Source organism: Thalia democratica, chromosome 8 (assembly GCF_965202585.1).
Source record: "Thalia democratica chromosome 8, ktThaDemo2.hap1.1, whole genome shotgun sequence".
Taxonomy (NCBI): domain Eukaryota; kingdom Metazoa; phylum Chordata; class Thaliacea; order Salpida; family Salpidae; genus Thalia; species Thalia democratica.
The window spans coordinates 6,514,810-6,524,387 of record NC_139172.1 but is presented as its reverse complement, the minus strand read 5'-3'; the positions used below and the strand labels follow the sequence as shown (position 1 = coordinate 6,524,387).

General features: G+C 26.4%; 1 pseudogene across 1 annotated transcript; it reads left to right on the top strand.

Moving 5' to 3' along the window:
- The first annotated feature begins 5,377 nt into the window (after positions 1 to 5,377).
- Positions 5,378 to 7,128, top strand: LOC145842211 (intraflagellar transport protein 57 homolog pseudogene; annotated as a pseudogene). The gene is made up of 2 exons (XR_014370192.1): positions 5,378 to 5,490; positions 5,662 to 7,128. The product of XR_014370192.1 is annotated as an intraflagellar transport protein 57 homolog pseudogene (transcript).
- Positions 7,129 to 9,578: the final 2,450 nt, after the last annotated feature.

Below are 9,578 nucleotides of genomic sequence, written 5' to 3'. Positions count from 1 at the left end.
AATTGATAAAAAAAAAATTACTGACCGAGGGTAAGGGTTAGGGGTAACAGTAATAGTTAAAAATAAAAAAAATTTTTAAATCAAAAAAAAATCAACCCGTGCAGAATTATCTACTCATACAAAAGTGTCTCAAAAATGACCCTTCGTGCAATTTTATCCCCTCGTGCAAATTTATGCCCTCGTGTAAAAGTATCTTCGTGAAATTTTTTTAACTCGTGCAATTTTATCCCCTCGTGCAATTTTGTACGCTCGCGCAATTTAGACAATTACCCGCAATTTTATGCTGCTTAGTAACACTGCACTATGTCAATATAGTCAATCATTAAAATCATGTTTTAGGTCATTGAAAAGTACATTAAATAAAAAAAAATATTTTGAAATAATACACTTTAGAACTAGAAGATGGTATAAAATGTATTTGGTTAGACAAACAATGTTTTAAATTGCAGTTTGTAAAGTCTAAACATATATTAAAAATTAGGTAAATTTAATGACGTCTAAACCTAAATATCAAACTGTTTGCTAAGCACATTGTTATTATATCAAAAAGAAACAAAAAATTCTTGAGAATACTATTAGCATTGTGATTTTTTGACAAAACGTGACTAAATAAATAACAATATTTGAACTTATAAAGTAGTTATTCATTTATTTGCTAAGAAAAAAGTTAGAGTTCCTTATTTTGTAAAGGAAAACTAATACGTTATTTGTTTTTTCTTAAGTTAAATATAACAAATAATGATTCGCTTTAAAGAGCTTGTCTGTGCTTGTAAAACCTAAATTTCTGAAAGAATGTATTTAAAAATCAAGGAACCTGGTTAAACAAAGTTTTAGATTTTTAGTTAAAGTTAAAAACAGCATTAAATTTATTCTAAAAGTCATAGTTTCAGAAAACTACAGATTTTGTATATAACTCTAGATATAGTACTCCAACATTATTTATTATTATTATTATTATCATTATTATTATTATTATTAAGTTTATTGTCCAACGAAGGACCTAGGCATTAAAACCTAAGCCATTTAAACTGAAAGACACTAACATAAAAAGAAAAAACAAATTACAGTGATTAAATAAACATAAACATATAACTTATACAAGGTACAAACTGAATAAATTAAAACTTTCACAATTCAACGATTCCAACGTCACCAATCTCCAATTATACGTTCTAAAGCAACAAATACCTGTAACAAGCATTTCTGTCAAATCTTCAGAACCTGTCTTCATCTCGCAGAACATTGATCTGAGCTACTATTTGCCACTCGTTATGACGGCAAATTTAGTCAAAAATCACTTCAAAAATGAGGAGCAGTAAACAAATCTATCTTAGGAATCAACTGAGTATCCAATAATTTCAAAATATAAAGCCCAAAGCACATTAACAACAGCCCTTCCAAAAAAATCAAAGTTGAAAAGTACCTAAAATCTATAAGGGGAAGGTGTAGTTACAGATTAAACTACCAATAAACTACGTACCACACACCAAATCAATGGCTAAAGAGATGAACAAAACTAATCACTTATAAATTTTACTGGTAAATATTTTATTTAAATCAAATCTTTTTAAGTTTAAACGAAAATGTATAAGATTTTTGCACGATACTAGTTCATTTGGAAGTTTGTTCCACATTTTTACCGAACGATAGAAAAAAGATTCGTGCCAACCAACATAGTTGAAATGATATTTGCATGTATATTTTCTATTATTACCTCTGAGTGAGTAATTATTTTCATAAGGTTTAAAGAAAGTTTGAGAATCAATAGTAGTTTTATTGTTAATCAGTTTAGCTTGGTCTGTTTTAGAATAATCTTAAGTATCACAAAAATACCTTAAGTTTTTGTTTTTATATTATTTAGTTTCACAGTCTAGCTAAAATAACTCATTTACAAATAAATTATTTGATGTTTATTACTATTTACTCATGTTTAATTTGATTACTAGTCATTTTATATAGAATTTAATGATAAAAAATTTAGTTTGCACTTTTGATTAATATTGTCTTTTTATTTTAAAATGTTTGAATTCTAAACAGTAAATTTTATTTAGTTGTAACAAACTTTACGTAATTTAAGAAAACAGTTAGCTTTTTTAATTCGTTGTGCTTCATTTTTATAAAAAGTTGTTATTAAAAATCCATTTTATTCAAACAGCTCTTATTAAGGAAAGAACCAAGTATACAAAACATGTGAGATTTACTAATACAAAACAGTAAAAACAGTTATGAAAAGTTACATGAAATAAATTACAACAATTTGAATTCTTACGAAAATCTTGTCAAAAATAAACTAAGAATAAAAGTTATATTATAGATTCTAATTGAAAAGATTATGATATTAAACAATTTTAACAAAGAAAAATTAAGAGAAACAGTATACTTAAAACACCCTTTTTTGTATATGTGATCACCACTGGGTTTAGATCTTGCATTGTTTAATTCAGATAATTATAAAACTTATCAGTTATGCTTAACTTTAGGTGAGCACCAATATCAAGCTGAAATTATAATACATTTTATGTCTTATTTAATAATAATTTTAGGCTAAAAGTTTATCTTTTATAAATACATGTGTAAAATTAAACTTATATATCATAAACTAATAAACTTAAATATGTAACTGCTTATATTTTACATTATAAAGTGATTATATCCATACAATAATACATATTGATTATTGTATTGTAAAATAAAATTGATTAAATATTTAAGTTTGTAATATCTTTATTTAGTTCTTTCTTTGTATTTATATAGCTTGTTTAAAACTAAGTATCGTATATTAAGCCTAAAGTTATGCTTAAATAAGACATCATCAAATGTATTATAATTTCAGTTTGATATTGGTGCTCACCTAAAGTTAAGCATAACTGACTTTTTGACCACATTTTAATAAGTTAAAAAGTTATTTTACCCATAAATTTTGAAAAACTAAAACTTGAGAAAAAAGTAAAAATTATGTAGGTCTTATTAAAGTTATGACTGTAAAAAAATGTTAAATAATTTACAAAATCATTTAGAATTCTTAAAATTTGAAATATATAAATCAATTAGTAATTATTAAAGAGGATTAAATAAATTATTAAAGGTCAAATTTGCATGAAAACATTTTTGCACCATGGGGTCACTTAACATCTCTATGACCCCTATACAATCAAGTTCTACTAAAAAACTTTAAAAACATTAATATTTGTTTAACAATATTTCTATGTATTTCTTAACTATAATATTAAAGTGATAAAGTCAAAAACTTAAAAAAATGTTTTTACTTTATTAGTACTTAAGTTTAAAATTTAATTCTACTTCGAATATTTTAAAATAATTTTTTGGTTTTGTTTTACTAAATATTTTTACAGAAACTAAACAAATATACATTCTTAAAATTAAACTAAAATGAATAACAATTTTTCTGTAAAATTTAAGTGAATGTTATAAACATAATATTTTTTTTTATTATTACATCTATTAAAATTGATAGTGTACATTGAGTTGCTTATAAATATTGCCACCTTTGTTTTTTCAGCTCATTTTTTTTACATTGCATCAATATTAACAGTGCAAATATCACAAAAACACCCTGTGTAAAATTTTAGATTGTTTCAATAAGCAGATCAAGAGATTTCATAAAATTTTCTAAGAATAACCCTTATGTAATTTGTATGGGACCTTAAAAAATCAACCTTTTATTTTTGGTTGGAAATTTTTCTACATATAGCAATTATCACAAAAACACATTCTAAATGAATAAAGTTTCATGTTTATACCTCTTGAATTTCTGAAAAAAAATAAATAATGATAAATGATAAAAAATTACATAAAAACAAAAATGTTTCCGTGAAACACTCTTTAAACGGTCTTAAAACTGGTAGAATATGTTTTTGTGATAGTTGTTACATGTTGATATATTTTATACCAAAAACCTGAAAGTCAAATTTTTATGGTTTCATACAATTTACAAAGTGATTGTTTTCAGCAAAATTGACAAGGCCTCAATCTACGCTTCTTTAGATTACTTAAAGTTTTTCATTGAGTGTTTTTGTGGTTTTTTCCACATGTAAGAACTCTAGTGAACATGTACATATAAGGCTTATGATTTACAATATCAAATACTGTTATTCGTAAAAGATCTCAAACCAAGTAATATAAAGTATTCGTAGTATTATTTTTAAACTTTTGTTTCATGTTTATCTATTTTAACAATGTAAATTATTTTAATAGTAAAAATATTTCTTTATTCCGTTAGATTATTTAAACTTTTAGTTTTTAATCTTGCAATAACTACTTAAGGATACTACAAACTACTAGTATTTTTTACAAACTTAAAAGCTTAAAAGCTTTAGATCAAAAATAGGGTTTTAATTAAATTTTAAACTTCTAAGAACTTAAAAAACAATAATTACAATACATATGTTCATGTTTGTAATTGAAACTGTTGTAATAATTACACTTTAAAACTTCATTGATATTTTTCAATTTTGAAAGAGCAATTTGTATAAATTTTACTGTTTGTACCTTTAGCATTTGTTTAAGAGCCAATACTTATAGAATAATGGTGGTTCTCTCTAAAGCTTTAACTTTTTTTTAAATTTTTTATCTAGTTATAAATTATTGTAACTCAGACTAGTTTTCAGTCACTCAAGATAATTTTTTTTATAAGAGTAGCAACCCTACAGCTAGTAGGTGGTACAAGTTTATAAAGGTTACCTTTAAAACTTTACTTGTTTATTGTTTTTATTTACTTGTGTAAAATTCAAACAGTTTTTGTGTGTTTTATCTTTAATCTTCCAAAATAATGAATAAAAATTACAGTACTCATAACTACATACTAAGTTAATAAAATATTTTATTTCAATATAAAACAGTTCATGTTAATTACTGAAACTTTAGTAGACATTAAGTTTGTTGTTGGATTAAATGTTGTTATAATGATATTTTAAAATACTCATTTACAATTACTTTTATACATATACTTATTCACTTATAAAAGTTAGCTTTGATATAGTTTTGATTTATCAGCATGAATACTTAAGCTGAATTTATTTTTCGTCGTTTATTCAATTTATAAATAATAACTACCATAATTTTATTTAATATTTAAGTTTTGTTTTAGTATTGTTTATTTTTGTAAACATACTTTTAAGTTACTATAAAGGAATCTGTTTTAGACAACTTAGAATGTATTATATATGTTTATAAGGTTTTTGTTTTCCTTAAATGTAGTTTACTAAAGTGTTTTATCAAAAGATAATTACTTTTTTTCATGTTTGTTTTCTAAAGTTGTAAATAGTATAAAGTTAAACCAAATATAGAAGACTAAGTTTTAATATTCCTCAGTTAAGATTATTATAAGCAAACGTATACTTTAATAAAATTTGACAGGCTTTAAAAACATTTATATTTCAATTCATTATTAAAGTTTTTATAACATTTCCTAAGACTAATTACTGTTGGCCAAGAGTGAACTTGATAATAAACAGAAACAAAAAATTATAAGTTAGTTGTTAAATTGTGTTATTTGTTTGTAATAATTTTTTGTTAAATGTTTTTAACAAATATATTGTGAATTTTTTAATATCCAAATCTTAATCACCCTTAACAAACTATTTCAACTATTTTGTTTCTAAACTTTTATTGAAGCTGCATATAATATATTTTTACTTTCAGAAAAACATGGGAGAAGATCGTGACGGAGGCCCAGGAGCAACGTACAAAATTTTCAACGTCATGTCCGATCTGCTGGATAAGCTGAAACTGCTCAACTTTGAGGAGCTTTTCATCGAGGCCAACAAAATGAAGCCCATTTCAAGGCACTACTTTGCCATACCCACCAACCCTGGCGAGCAGTTCCACATGTTCACTTCCCTTTGTGCCTGGCTCATCTCAATCGCTGACAGGAGTTTCGACCAACCCCAGGAGTATGATGACCCCAACGTAACAATAACCAGAATTTTGAATGAAGCCAGGTCCATGGACATTGACACTGACTTTCCACCAAACAAGCTCAAGTCTGGCAGCGGGCCGAACGTTTGCTTTTTGCTGGATAAACTGGCTGAAAACGCGCTGGTGAAGACCAAGTTTTCTTGGGGAAAACCCTTGTATGAAGTGGAGGCAGACGAAGAAGAGGAGGTCATGCAGCATGAAGATGACTCTGAGGTCAAGCTGGACAACATTGAAGACAATTTGGTTGCTGCTGAAGACTCGGATGAAGAAGCTGACATTTTTCTCGACCTCAAATCAACCGAGCAAACCAATAAAGAAGTTTTGAAGCAGAAGGAGATAATGGTGTCAAATACAAGCAGCAAGGAGTGGCAGCTGGAGATCGAGCGAGTGACTCCATTGCTGAAGGTGACGGTGAAGAGCAACAACAGGGACTGGAGAGCCCATCAGGGGCAGATTGACAAGCACAAGAGCGGAATCGAAACAACTTTTGCTGAATCAAAGCAGCAGCTGGGGAAAATTCAAGCTGAAATTCAGAAGACACTTGAAAAGATTGGCAGCAGGGAGAAGTACATCAACGGGCAGCTGGAAAACCTGGTGCAGGATTTCAGGAGGGCGCAGGAGAAGTTGTGTGAAACCAAGGAAAAGTACGGTGAGGGCAGCAGCGGAGTGACTGAGAGGTCTAGGTTGCTGGCGGAGGTGAGTGAGGAGCTGGAGAAGGTGAAGATAGAGATGGAGGAGAAGGGAAGCAGCATGACGGACGGAACGCCGCTGGTGAAGATAAAGCAGACGCTGGGGAGGTTGAAGACTGAGACGACGCAGATGGATGTGAGGATCGGTGTGATCGAACATGTGCTCAGGCAGGCTCACTTCAAAGAAAGAGATTTCTCTTCTTTAAGACAAAGCGTTAACTAGAGTCATAATTAAATTTTTTAATTTAAAAATTATGGTTTAATTTTTTTATTGTGTTAAAATTTTAATTCGTATACTATTTTCAGAAGAATCATTTGTTTGCTTTAATCAGGTTAAAAAACTTTTTTTTTGCACTTATTTTATTTCGTCCGATAAGTTCATATCATATCAAAGGCTGTAGTTTTTAGAGTTATAACTTTTTAATGGGTTTAAAGTATAAAATACTATGATTTTTTTTTAATGTGCCTACATATCCATCCATTTGTCTTATTTATTAGATGATTACAGTAACTTTTTTTGCTAATGCTGTTTTTAAAAGTTTCAATAATGTTATAAAGGTAAATTGTTTAGCTTTTTTTAATTTTTGATACAAAAGTATTTTGGTCAGTTTTTTATTGTCTTCAGTTTTTTAAAGTTTTAGAAATTATTCAGACTGCTTTCTACTGGTTTTAATTATCTATGAACTTAAAACTATAAGAATAATTTTTTTATTTGTACAAAAATGTTAAAATGATAACTTTTTATGGTGAAGTTGGTAAATATAATTTGTAGATTTAAAAACTTGTTAGCAGTAAAACTTGAGTTGCAAATAAGCGTTAAAGTTTTATGAGGAGATGATTTTAATTAAAGTTTGTTCGTAATTTCTCACTTTTTATGAGTAAGATATTAAACTATTTTAAATATTCTATTTTGACTTATTGTATTTATAAAAGTTTAGAACTCATTAAAATGTTGAAAATATCTAGAAGCTAAGGAAAGTGTCAAAAAACAAAATTAATTGTCAAACTCATGTTAAATTAAGTAAGTTATAAAATATTCAATACTATCATTCAACTTTTACCCTATTTTCTCAAAATCCATTTAAAAAAAAATTTAAATTAATTAAATTTATTTATAACTAGCATGTATCATATATTTCTTTTAAACTTTGAAAAACATAAGTTTTAAAAACAAGTACTGTTATATGCGTTCTAAAACTAATAAAATATTTTTTGAAACATTAAATTTTCTTAATAGTTTAATAAAACAACGTAGCAGCTTGAACGCTCCTTTTTCTCTTTTCTAGTTTATTAATACAATTTTACTCGTACAAAATCTTAATACAATATTTCTTTTTCTAAAGTATCGTTTCAAAAGCTGAAAACGTACCTGCATATATATTGAAACAAAAACAAGTTTTTAAAAAAGTACTTTTTATATAATAATCTATGATGCATGTTATTTTATCATGCAAACTAGACAATTTATATTGTTTGTTTTCAAAACCTAACAAGTATTTTAGGCACAGGTTTTATTGTGTTCATCAAAACCATAGATAAGGCTAAATGAGTACGCCTTGAGTATGTATTCTTTTTAAATAGGTAGCTTGTTATAACTAAGTATGCATTATTAATTGAGTGAAACATTGTTTTATAAAAAAAATTGTCAATCAATAAATGAGTAAGCCTACGTAAAAATTGTTATAAATAATATTACAAGTTTTGGTACAACAGTTTTTATTTACGTCTTTCAAAAATCTTTAGTTTCAAAAGAAAATCATGTAGACAATAAAATTAAATGCTAAAAAAAGCGTAACCTAAGGTAAATCTTTTGATATTGTATAAAAAAGCATAACTTTTTTTCTGAACTACTTAAATTGGGTGTCTCATGTCTTAATTTAATTACCAAATAAAAATAATAATTTTTGCACTATTGTTTAGCAGTAAAAATGTTTATTATATTAGTAAGTGAAAATAGGTTCGAAAGATTGATGTACTGGTCCTAATAAAAAAAAAAGACAATAAAAAGTGTTAAAAATTTGAACGAGTTTTAGAAGTTATGATAGAAGTATTCGTAAAAAAACACTTACAATTCTTTAAACTTGTGCAATTCAAAACGAACAGAAAATTAGAAGAGCATTTTTACCTCAAACTTTTTTTTTAATAATAGAATCACAAACAAATAGATTAACATCACCTTTTATTCAAATTATGACTAAAAAAATTCAACATTTTACCAACATATTGCGTTTTAGCCTAGATTTCGAAAATCAAATGCTTCAAAACTATATTGCTATCTGAGTTACAAAAGTACTTAGTAAAGCTTGATAACGAGTTTCACTGTAAAAGTTTTAAAACTTATAAATTAGCAAAGGTTTTTTATGGTCCTTTTTTCTTTTTTGATTACTTTTAATAAAGGAAATAATACTAAATTTAGTTTTGGGATAGTTTTTATAGCTGTCTCAGCTGCAGCTAAAAAAAATATCGTATACCTTATAAAAGTTTCAAAATGTATACTACAGTTATATACAATTTTTCTTCTAAGCTCTTTAAAACAAAAATTCAGAAAACATGTAATTAAACTAAACAGTATTCTTTCTTTATAACACTAACACATGTTTCTATGTGTTAACGGGTTAACACACTTTAACGGAGCTCTGTAAAAATATGAATACTGTAAGGAAAGAATACAAGCTAAAATAGGTATAAATATAATGAACACTAAAAATTATTGTAGATTTATGTTAATAATAAATACAATACATAATGTGGTAAATCATCTGTTACAAACATATATATTATTTGTAAATATTAAATCTAAATTAAGTAAAGTAAAATACAAAAAGATATAACAACTCATAATATAAAAAAACATAAAGAAACATGTGTTAGTGAAATAAATAAAGAATACTGTTTAAATTGTTATTGTTATATATTCCAGTGAACTTGTTTCGCTCAGATATTTGTTAACAA